Here is an 11,139-nt window from a genome sequence, read left to right on the forward strand (position 1 = left end):
TAAACGATTATACTGCCTCAGCCTCCCAAGTAGCTGGGACTACAGGCACCTGCCACCATGCCCAGCTAATTTTTGTATTTTTAGTAGAGAGGGGGTTTCACCATGTTGGCCAGGCCGGTCTCAAACTCCTGACCTAAAGTGATCCACCCGCCTTGGCCTCCCAAAGTGCTGGGATTACAGGTGTGATCCCACCACACCTGGCCTGTACTGTTTAATATTTAAACTGACTTTTACTTACATATAGCAGTAAAGTACACAGAACTTAAGGACACAGTTTGATGAATTTCAACAACACACACACAAACATATACCTCTGTCATCCAGATCAAGAATGTTCCCAGCCTCCACAAGCCAAATATGTAATTACAAATGTCCTACTAGGCATATTAAAGCAATAAAAGTAAAACGCTGGGGCATGGTGGCTCACGCCTATAGTCCCAGCTATTAAGGAGGGTGAGGTGGGAGGACTGCTTGAGGCCAGGAGTTTGAGGCCACCTTGGGCAACATAATGAGACCCCCACCTCTAAAAAAAAAAATTAGCCAGGGGATGGTGGGGCATGCCTGTAGTCCTAGCTGCTTGGGAGCCTGAGGCGGGAGGATCACTGGAGCCCAGGAATTCCTGGCTGTAGTGAGCTATGATGGTGTCACTGCACTTCAGCCTGGGAGACAGTGAGATGAAGAAAAAAGAGAAGAGAAGGAAAGAGAAGGAAGGAGAGAAGGAAAGAGGGAGGAAGGAAGGAGGGAAGGAAGGAAGGAAAGAAGGAAGGAAGGGAGGGAGGGAGGGAGGCAGGGAGCCAGGGAGGGAAGGGAGGGAAGGAAGAGAAAGAAAGAAGAAAGAAAGAAAGAAAGAAAGAGAGAGAGAGAAAGAAAGAAAGAGGGAGAGAGAGAAAGAAGGGAGGGAAGGAAAGGAAGGGAGAGAGAGAGAAAGAAGGGAGGGAGAGAGAGAGAAAGAAAGGAGGGAGAGAAAGAGAGAGAGAGAAGGGAGGGAAGGAAAGAGAAAGAAAGAGAGAGAGAGAAAGAAGGGAGAGAAGGAAAGAGAAAGGAAGGAAGGAAGCGGGAGAGAGACAAAGAAAGAAGGGAGGGAGAGAAAGAAAGAAAGAGAGGGAGAAGGGAGGGAAGGAAAGAGAAAGAAAGAGAGAGAGGGAGGGAGGGAAGGAAAGATAAAGAGAGGGAGGGAGGGAAAGAAGGGAGGGAAGGAAAGAGAAAAAAGAAAGAGAAAGAAAGAAGAGAGAAAAAGCTGAAATTAATTGTAATAATGTATTTGATTTAACCCAATGGATCCAAAATATTTTAATACATAATCAATGTTGAAAGTATTAATGATTACATTTTTTCCTTACTGAGTCTTTGAAGTCTAATGTTTGTTTGACACATACAACACATCTCAACTTGGACTAGCCAGTCTTCAAGTGTTCAATAGCCCCATGTGGCTAGTGGCTAATGTACTGGACAGCGCAGGTCTAGAAAGCAAGGGATGATAAATGAAAACAAAGCAAATAACATCCATTGATAGGAATACAAGTTGTGTAGGATGTAAGCCATTGACTTTGAGTGCCGATTTCTTAGTTTTATTTTAGTGAAAATAAAATCAGTTCACACCCAGTATCAGTTCCCTAACCCTATATTCCCCTAAGGTCCTAGATTACTCAGCATAGGATATTCCTACCACAAAGCGTTTTAGTTCCCTTTTGGGCCCTCTTATGAATAGAGTTGTCATTCTTCACATTCTTAGGCATGATGGACCTCTGAGTGACAGGTTCCCATCTGACCAAAAAGCCTCCAATTTCAGCTTTGAGTTATTTCAGACTTTTCAGATGGAAGTCATTTTATATCTGTGAGTTTCAAATCTGACTGGTCATCTAAATCACTTGAGTATTTAAAACAAAAAACATAACACGCGCCCCAAACCTGCTGAATCCCAATCCAGAGATGTGCTCAGTGATGTGTATTTTTAAAAGGCTTGACAGATGACTGTGATGGGCATTCAGCCCTGGGAACCACTGAGCATCATCTGCTTTGCTGAAAAGATCCAGAGACTTCATCAGGGACCATAGCAGAGACACAGCAAGGCCCGGACTGACAAATCCTCTAGGAGCAACACTCCTATTAAAAAGTTGTAGCCTTGGCCGGGCTCAGTGGTTCAGTAAACCCAGCACGTTGGGAGGCCGAGGTGGGAGGATCACCTGAGGTCAGGAGTTCGAGACCAGCCTGGCCAACATGGTGAAATCCCGTCTCTACTAAACATGCAAAAATTAGCCCAGTGTGGCGGCCGGCGCCTGCAGTCCCAGCTACTTGGAAGCCTGAGGCAGGAGAATCGCTTGAACCCGGGAGAAGGAGGTTGCAGTGAGCCAAGATTGCAACACTCCAGCCCAGGTGACAGAGCGAGACTCAATAAATAAATAAATAAATAAATAGTAGCTGTGCAGGGGCGGGGAGGGAGGTGTTTATTTCCTCGTGGCTGGGATAATGGCAGTGGTGGAGGTACAGGCTTCTTGGGTGCAGCCTATTTTAGGCAGGCCGAGCCCAGTCTATGGAACAGGAAACAATATCTGCAGGTGGGGGATCAACATGAGAGAGGACGGCGGGTCTCAAGCTGGCCTGAGGGTGTGGGTAAGGAGGAAATGCTCAGTGAGTAATCCGCCCGCCCCTACACACATTCTATTTTTTACTTCTGGCTTTTCTGGCAGTCAGTGGACTCTCTTAATCTTAAGGCATGGTGTGTAGGAGCAGAGCAAACCTGTGTTGCAAAGGTTCAACCTCAAAGAGCATGACTGAGGGGAAATAAAACTCACCCAGTCTTTCTGGATTTCATTTTAATCACTGGGTGTGCCCTTGGCACCAGGATCATAAAACACACCTGGTTTCCTTCCTTTGATGTATTTAAAGAACCCTGGATTTGTCGTCGGGGCACCTGAGTTCCAGTCCCAAACCTGTACTAAGCAGCTGTGCCACTATGTGCATAGGATTTAACTTACCTGAGCCTCACTTCCCCTGCTGGTAAAATGAGTAATCAAACCTATCTTGTGGGTTACAGTGATGGCTGGTTAAAGTAACGCATGGGAAAGCAATTTAGAAACGATCAAGCGCGACACAAAGGGAAGACCACGGTTAACAGAAAGGAAAGTGACGCAGGACACAGAAAGCGGGAGAAACCCTTCGCCAGCTCCTAGATACTTCACCTCTACCCTCCTCCTGTCCTCCCTTCCCCCTCCACCCGCCACGGCAGGGGCCTTACAAACAGCAGGCGCTCTAATCCGCCTAGGCACACACCTGTCCTGGGCTGCTGGAAAGACGCCCCCCCCCCCCCCCCCCCCCCGCCCCAACAAACACACAGAAGTCTCCGGGCCAGGACACCATAAACGTTTCTAGTGGCAAGTCCTCACGGCCCGCGGGCTTCCATTGGCTCGGGAACACCCTCAGCCTATTTTTCATTGGCTGGCTGCTGCTGGGATGAGGCGAGGCAGTCTCAGCCGAGGTTCACAGCTGAGAGTCACTTACGGTTGTGTGCCCTTTCCTGCCCATGTCCCCGAAGCGGCCGGGAAGCCCCGCCGCTCCCTGCGCGCTCCCTGCGCGTCCCTGCCGCGCGCCTGCAGATCCTCCCCGCCCGGCAGCTGTCCCGGGCCGGGCAACAGTAGCCTCCGCTCAAATCGGGCCCCTCATCGCCCAGTCCCGCGATGGACATCTTTCTGGTCCCCAACCCACAACTGAGCATCACTTCCCGGGCCACGAACGCTAGCTGCGCCTCTGTCACTTTTGTCACTCAGTCCCCTTCCTAACTTCTCTCGCCACCCGCAGGTTGAAGAGTGCAGTGGCCTCCTGGCTCGGTCCCGAATAACGCTGGAGTTTAAGTGCACTGGGCCCCAGTTGACAACCAAACCCAGTGGAAACACGTGCGCACCACTCACAGAAAGTATTTCCACTCCGCAGGAGCAGCACCTACGGCCCCTACGCCTCCCAGCTCCGAGCCAGATAATCGGCCCTCTAGGGAAGCCGCCGTCCTTCCCCATCGGGCTGTCATTGCTCCCCGGTCACTTCGGGCGGCGACCCCCGCGGCCCGGCCCGCGCGCCCCGACAGCCCCTGCCCGCGGGACCAGCAGCCGCTGCCGCGCACAGGACGCCCTTTCCCTGGCGGGGCGGGGTGGGGGCGGCGCTGCCAATCGCTGCGCAGCGCACGTGCTGCACGTCTGCGCATCCGGCCCCGCCCGGCTGGCGCGGTGTGGGGTTCGGGGGCGCTGGGCGCCGCAGAGGTGTGGACGCGCGGGGGTCAGGGGATGCGCGCGTTGCGGGATGGAGTGCGCCGGTGCTCCGGGCCCGGGGGAGGCGAGAGCGCGCCGGGGGGCAGTGCCAACGCCCAGCGGTGGGGAGTGCACAGAGATCTGGGGGTGGCAGGGGACGAGCGCGCCAGCGGGTACCACGGGGGGACCCGAGGGCCCACAAAAGGGTCCGTCGTCTGCGCCGCCCCCCTAGGCGATTGGTGAGCGCCGGGAAACTCCCCAGCCGATCTCGGCCTGTCTCTGTCCCTCTCTTACTAGAAACTGGGCCCCAGCCGGTGGGCGCAGGCCCGCTGCCCTGCACGTCCACCGCCATATCAGCCCAGGGCCCGCGCCTGGAGGCCAAGGAGCCGGAGGTCAAAGGTTGGTCTCATGACACCTGTTCAGGAGAAAGCGGGTCTTTGTTTGAGGGCCCTCCTTCCGCCACCCCCCACCCGCCAACCCCACCTCCAGCCCAGAAGAGGAGTATTTCAGGTTGCGATTGTCAAACGGAATGATCACATATGTAAACTAAAGGGCGGAAGCCCAGCAATCAAAACAGCCGTGGTGTGGTCTTGACAGAGGGCAGAGAGGAAGAGAGGGGTGCCACCTGCCCAGGGCCAGACGCTGATTGAGGGCGCGCCCTGGGTGGGGCGCTTCCTGGTCCTCATTAGTGTAAGGGTGAAATGGGAAGGCAGCAGGGCTGACTTGCTCTCGGCAGAGCGACATTTTCATTATTGGGTGTGCTGTTTGGGCTCCAGAGAGCTCCACGTCCCAGCGTGGAGGCCAGTTTGATGTAGCTGCAGCGAGCTGTGAGCTCCTGGAGCTGTTTCGTTGTTTACCCTCCTTGAAAGGAATGCTGTAACAACTTCCGGAAGAGGAGCCTCTTTGAAGTGTGGGCAGGATTGGGGTTCCTCTGACTTCAGGTTGTCTCGGTGGCCCCTTTGATGTGGTGACAGGGCTTAGCAGAGACTGGCTATGGGGAGTCAAGCACCAGTCCAAGGTCACCTCCACCAGGAGGGACATATTGAAGGGCAGATTGAAACAGGCCAAAACAAATCTCAAAATTTTCCATTTCCTGGTTTGTTCATTTTTTCATTAATATGGTACATAGTTCTCAAATGTATCGTTTGATTCTTTATGCCTATGAAATGACATTGGAAAACCTTGGGTGAAAGTGCTATACCTACATTTATCTCATTTAATCCTCGCAATAACTATTAGGTGGGTATTGTCCCCACTTTATAGAAGATAAATTGAAGGCCTAGGGTCACACAGCTATGTGACTGAAAGCCTTCCTTCTTGAACTGCTCCTTCTCTAAAAGTTAATTGATTTATTTAAATGAGTCAAACCACACAAAACAGATGAGTGTCTGGCACACGGTAAATGTGCAATGAACTGTTGTACTTGTCACCTTTTTTTTTTTTTTTTTCCAGGCAGAGTTTCGGTCTTATCACCCAGGCTGGAGTGTGGTGGCACAATCTAGGCTCCCTGCAACTTCTGCCTCCTGGGTTCAAGCGATTCTCCTGCTTCAGCCTCCTGAATAGCTGGGATTACAGGCTCCCGCTGCCACACACAGCTAATTTTTTTTTTAAATTTTATTTTGAGATGGAGTCTCCTTCTGTCACACAGGATGGAGTGCAATGGCGTCATCTGGGCTCACTGCAACCTCCTCCTCCCGTGTTCAAGTGATTCTCCTGCCTGAGCCCCCTGAGTAGCTGGGATTATAGGCACGCACCACCACACCTGGCTAATTTTTATATTTTTAGTAGATGCAGGGTTTCACCATGTTGGTCAGGCTGGTCTTGAACTCCTGACCTTGTGATCCGCCCGCTTCGGCCTCCCAAAGTGTTGGGATTACAGGTGTGAGCCACTGTGCCTAGCTTTTTTTTTTTTTTTTTTTAATGGAGACAGGGTCTTCTTGTGTTGCTCAGGCTGGTCTTGAACTCCCGGGTTCAAGGGATCCTTCCAACTTGACCTTCCAAAGGGCTAGGATTACAGGTGTGAGCTACCATGCCCAGCCCTGGGGGGGGGCCTCTCTTTTGAGTCAAAGGCGGTTTGGAGGTCTAGCACAGCCAGGCTTTGCTCTGGACATGATACAATGAAAGAAGATAACAAGCAGTAACACCTGGTAATAGTAAAATAGTAACAAATGGTATGTATTGAATACCTACTGTGTTCTAGGCACTGTGCTAGGAGATTCACATGCTTTATGTCATGTAAGCCTATGATGTGGGTTACTATTTTTTATTTATTTATTTATTTATTTATTTATTTATTTTATTTTATTTTATTTTTTTTGAGACGGAGTCTTGCTCTTTCTCCCGGGCTGGAGTGCAGTGGCCGGATCTCAGCTCACTGCAAGCTCCGCCTCCCGGTTTTACGCCATTCTCCTGCCTCAGCCTCCGGAGTAGCTGGGACTACAGGCGCCCGCCACCTCGCCCGGCTAGTTTTTTGTATTTTTAATAGAGACGGGGTTTCACCGTGTTAGCCAGGATGGTCTCGATCTCCTGACCTCGTGATCCGCCCGTCTCGGCCTCCCAAAGTGCTGGGATTACAGGCTTGAGCCACCGCGCCTGGCCTATTTTTTTTTTTTTGAGACGGAGTCTCGCTCTGCCGCCCAGGCTGGAGTGCAGTGGCCGGATCTCAGCTCACTGCAAGCTCCGCCTCCCGGGTTTATGCCATTCTCCTGCCTCAGCCTCCCGAGTAGCTGGGACTACAGGCGCCCGCCTAGTTTTTTGTATTTTTTAGTAGAGACGGTATTTCACCGTGTTAGCCAGGATGGTCTCGATCTCCTGACCTCGTGATCCGCCCATCTTGGCCTCCCAAAGTGCTGGGATTACAGGCTTGAGCCACCGCGCCTGGCCTATGTGGGTTACTATTATTAGTCCCACTTTACAGGTAGGGAAACAGCCACAGGGAGGTTAAGTTGTCCATTACCCAACTAATAAGTGGCCCCATGAGCAGAGGACTCAGGCTTCTAGTGTACTCAGCCACTGGAGGATGATCTTTTTGTGCTGAGATTCAGTTTACAAGTTCTATTATGGGGGAAGTTGGGGGCTTCCTGGTCTCGATCTATCTAAGGCAAGCTTGTCCAGCCCATGGGCTGCCTGCGGCCCAGGACGGCTTCGAATGTGGTCCAACACAAATCTGTTAACTTTCTTTAAATGTCATGAGCCTTTTTTGTGTGTGATTTATTTTTATTTATTTATTTTAGTTCATCAGCTATTGTTAGTGTATTTTATGTGTGGCCCAAGACAATTCTTCTTTTCCAGTATGGCTCAGGGAAGCCAAAAGATCAGACACCCCTGATCTAAGGAGAAGGAGCTTTTGGAAAGGACTGGCTGAATCGGTGGCAGAGGGAGAACGGATAAGGCTCATCTGGCGAGCAGGGATCTGTGCAAAGGAATCAGGACATAGGCACAGTAGCACCACAGGGCGACAGGTGTTAATGTGGGGGCTGAGGGGAGGGAGCAAGAGTACCTCTCAGTGTGTGTGTTCAGGGAGAAATGAAGAGAGTTGGGGCTGTCGCAGAGTTGAATTGGGAGTTCTGGGAGCAAGTGTACCTGTCAGTATTATAGGAAGGCAGTCATGCTGAGACATAGGACCTGCAGGGTGGCCAATTTGTTTTACAGTATGTGATAATAACCCTCCACAGTTTTAATGGTTCGATGGGCTAAATTGTGTTCCTCCTACCTCCACTGCCCCCTACATTGCTGAAGTCCTTACCCCCAGTACCTCAGAATGTGACCTTATTTAGAAATACGAACGTTGCACATGTAATTAGTTAAGATGAGTTCCTACTGGAGTAGGGTGGTCCCTGATCCATTAGGCCGGGTGCAGTGGCTCCTGCCTATAATCCTAGAACTTTGGGAGGCTGAGGTAGGAGGATCGATTGGGTCCAGGAGTTTGAGACCAGTCTGGGCAACCTAGTGAGACCCCATCTCTACAGAAAATGCAACATTTTAAAAAAACTAGCCAGGTGCAGTGTCATATGCCTGTGGTCCCAGCTTACTCAGGAGGCTGAGGTAGGAGGATTGCTTGAGCCAGGGAGTTCAAGGCTACAGTGAGCTATGATTGCACCACTATACCCCAGCCTGGGCAACAGAGTGAGACCCCATCTCAAAAATAAAAATAAAAACTAAAGAAGGAAATTTGAGCACAGATATGCACACAGGGAGAATGGCATGTGAAGATGAAGGCAGAGATCAAGGTGCTACTTCTACAAGCCAAGGAACCCCATAGATTGCTGGCAACCACCAACAGCTCAGGGAGAGGCCTGGAACAGATTCTCGCTCACAGCCCTCAGACAGAACCCATCCTGCCGACATCTGGATCTTGGTCGTCCAGCCTCCAGAACTGTGAGACAATGCTTTGCTGTTGTTTAAGCTGCCCAGTCTGTAGTACTTTGTTACTTTGCTTTAGCAAAGTAATACACATGGCCACGTATCTGATGATGGCCCTGACTGTGATAGAGCCCTGAGGTTTTTGAAACCTGCCTTTGTAGAGGCTGAGAAAATCTGTTTTCTTTCATTTTCCTTTTCTTTTTTCTTTGTTTTCTTTTTTTGAGACAGGGTCTTGCTCTGTCACAAAGACTGGAGTGCAGTGGCACAATCATGACTTACTGCTGCCTCTACCTCCCAGGCTCCTGAGTAGCTGGGACTGCAGACAAACGCCACCTGCCTGGCTAACTTTTTAAACTTTTTTAAGAGATGAGGTGTCACTATGTTGTCCAAGCTGGTCTCAAACTCTTGGGCTCAAGTGATCTGCCCACCTTGGCCTCCCAAATTGTTGGGATTACAGGTGTGAGCCACCAGGCCTGGCCAGGACCTGTTTTATATAAAATTATCTCTAACAGAATGCTACATGTACATAGCTATAAATAGCAAAGTAGAATAAATACATAAAAACTATAATGAAAAATTACAATTGCTCTCAGCCTTTTGTTCCCCAAGGCTGTCTTCCTGGAGGTTGGCACTGCCAACTCTGTAGCCATTTTTCTTGTATTTTCTACCATTTTTCTTTTTTTCTTTTCTTTTTTTTTTTTTTTGAGACGGAGTCTCGCTCTGTCGCCCGGGCTGGAGTGCAGTGGCCGGATCTCAGCTCACTGCAAGCTCCGCCTCCCGGGTTTACGCCATTCTCCTGCCTCAGCTTCTGGAGTAGCTGGGACTACAGGCGCCCGCCACCTCGCCCGGCTAGTTTTTTGTATTTTTTAGTAGAGACGGGGTTTCACAGTGTTAGCCAGGATGGTCTCGATCTCCTGACCTCGTGATCCGCCCGTCTCGGCCTCCCAAAGTGCTGGGATTACAGGCTTGAGCCACCGCGCCCGGCCATTTTCTACCATTTTTCTAAACAATATGCTTACATTACTATTTATTTTCTTTATTTCTTTTTCTTTTTTTTTGAGATGAAGTCTCACTCTGTTGCCCAGACTGGAGTACAGTGGGGTAACCTCAGCTCACTGTAACCTCTGCCTCCCAGATTCAAGTGATTCTCCTGCCTCAGCCCCCCAAGTAGCTGGGATTGCAAGAGTGCACCACTATGCTTGGCTAATTTTTGTATTTTTAGTAGAGATGGGGTTCCACCATGTTGGCCAGGGTGGTCTCGAACTCCTGACCTCAGGTGATCCACTCGCCTCAGCCTCCCAAAGTGCTGGAATTACAGGCGTGAGCCACCACGTCCAGCCACATTACTATTTCTTGATTTTCGACTTTGCACACTACTTGTTAACTTCTAATCATGGTAGCGGAGGAGACGCTCTCCTTCCCATACCCCCTTCTGTATCCTTGTATTCCAGTACTTTATGAAATAAATGATGACTGTTCACATTATTAGGAGGAGGTGAACTGTTCACCTCTGAGCCATGTAGTGTTCTAGGACAACACTCTTGTGATTAAACAACCCTTTTCTCCGTCTGGACTTAATGGTAGCTTCTTTTTTACATTTGTCTGATTTTCTCTGAACTTATGTGTTCCCCCAATGCCCTAGCACCTCTGCCACATTGCAATCAACAGTATTTTTTGACTCTGAACCCTTTATTTTTTTTCCCTAGGTGGTCCCTCTGGCCTCCTCCTCCAATGTGGACAGAGGTGGCTTAGGCCACAGTGCCAGCTCCTGAGAGGGAAGAGGAGGTGTCTTTTGAAAGTGGCCAGCAGTTTTCTGGGTTTGGAGGTGGATGTTTCAGTTCACTGTGGAGGTGAAGTCCTTTGGTTTCATGAAGGCCTAGCTGCGCTCTTGTTGTTCCCCTCTGAGGGGCTTCACAGTTCTGGCTTGAGCGTATTCATCAGGCATGCAGGCTGAGGCAGTCCTGAGTCCAGGGGAGATACTGTCTGAAGGTGTGAACAGCTGAGCTCACTCCTGTGGAAACTGGTGTTTTTGTCAGTGGTTGTTTTTTTGGCAGGGCGTGGGAGTTGTTGCGGAAAGTTGCTTGTAGGAGATAACCGAGTGGCTGAGGGTGGAAGGTGCATTTTCTCCATCCGTGTGCAGAATCAGCACTGCTGAGTCACACAGGGTGTAGAGGTCTAGAGCACTGACGGAACCCCGGGCCTGGAGCCTGGCAGTCCCATGGGCACTGTGCTATTAGAGGTAGTGGCCCCAAGGCTCCTATTGGTGGACCTCAAACCACAGAAGCCAGGCCAGAAGAAGGATACAGTGATGACTGGGACTAGTTGGTTCAACAGATGTGGGGGACCCTTTTGTGGACTCCTTGAAAGACCCAGGGAATACTTCTGCAGGGCTGGGGCTGAGGGCCTGTGTTCATCTGGGGCCTCAGAATCATTGTGACATGGGGTATCAGTGCAAAGGGATCTCATATCTCTCCAGACTGCTAGAAACCGGGTGTATGAGCATATGACCTTCAGAATGATTCACAGTGATAGGCAGGGTATG

At 50.4% G+C, this 11,139-nt stretch overlaps 1 long non-coding RNA gene across 1 annotated transcript; it reads right to left on the reverse strand.

Moving 5' to 3' along the window:
• Positions 1-603: 603 nt before the first annotated feature.
• Positions 604-3,869, reverse strand: LOC117072883. Its single transcript, XR_004432995.1, has 3 exons — positions 3,499-3,869; positions 1,341-1,460; positions 604-659 (listed from the first exon to the last, which is right to left on the reverse strand). It is a non-coding gene; the product is annotated as an uncharacterized LOC117072883 (long non-coding RNA).
• Positions 3,870-11,139: the final 7,270 nt, after the last annotated feature.

The sequence above is a fragment of the Trachypithecus francoisi genome, unplaced genomic scaffold, assembly GCF_009764315.1.
Source record: "Trachypithecus francoisi isolate TF-2019V2 unplaced genomic scaffold, Tfra_2.0 Lachesis_group4, whole genome shotgun sequence".
NCBI lineage: Eukaryota > Metazoa > Chordata > Mammalia > Primates > Cercopithecidae > Trachypithecus > Trachypithecus francoisi.